The following is an 822-nucleotide window of genomic DNA, read 5'->3' on the forward strand; positions in this document are numbered from 1 at the left end:
TTTTTTTTACCGTAAAAAACGAAATATGGGAGGTCCGTGTCCGATTGGAAACACAATCAGAATGTTAAGCTTGTGTTTCTAGCTGGACAAGGACCACGCCTACTGTTTGACTGTCAGAGAACATGATATTTAAGTTTAGCGCCACATATCTTGAACTGCACGTTATTGTTGTCTCGTCTTTTTTTTTTTTTTTAATCAAAGTATTTCCCTACATCACTTTCCCTAAACCAAGGCTGCCATGGTGCACGTAAAGCTACCTGAGTTGAACTAGTGCAGCCAAAAACAACACGTGCGCAGGTGCGCGAGTAGTGAAACGCTACTCGAATAATGACGTCAGCAACGAGCTCGTACCCATCCCTACTATACACATTCACTCATTGTAGTCTGCATCCACAGGTGTAATGGGAAAACCTGCTTCACTATGAACAATGTGTGTGAGTGTTTGAGGACTCCTGTGATGGTACCTGTACCAAGAAAACACTCCTGTCGTACCTTGTTGTCATGTCGGGGGTGACATCATCACTGCTGTTTCTCCTCGAGGTATAAGTTTTATATTCCAAGCTGACTTTGGTCTCTGTGCAGTAACATCTGTGTGAGATCATGATCCAGACTGTAGACCAGCAGCTCTGTAGAGGCTGGGCTCAGTTTCTTTGAGGTTTTATTTCTGTATCCTGCAAAGACAATGTGCCAGCACCCGACTGGATTATAACTGGGTTCTACAGCACATTTACTCTGCAGTGAACTGACATTGCACATCTGATTATCTCCAGGTTGTTTCTTCTGCTGAGGAGAGAAATACATTCACTTAAAGCAGAAACCTCT

Source organism: Seriola lalandi, unplaced genomic scaffold, assembly GCF_002814215.2.
Source record: "Seriola lalandi dorsalis isolate HSWRI2012SDOR001 ecotype SW California unplaced genomic scaffold, Sedor1 jcf7180002054469, whole genome shotgun sequence".
Lineage (NCBI taxonomy): Eukaryota > Metazoa > Chordata > Actinopteri > Carangiformes > Carangidae > Seriola > Seriola lalandi.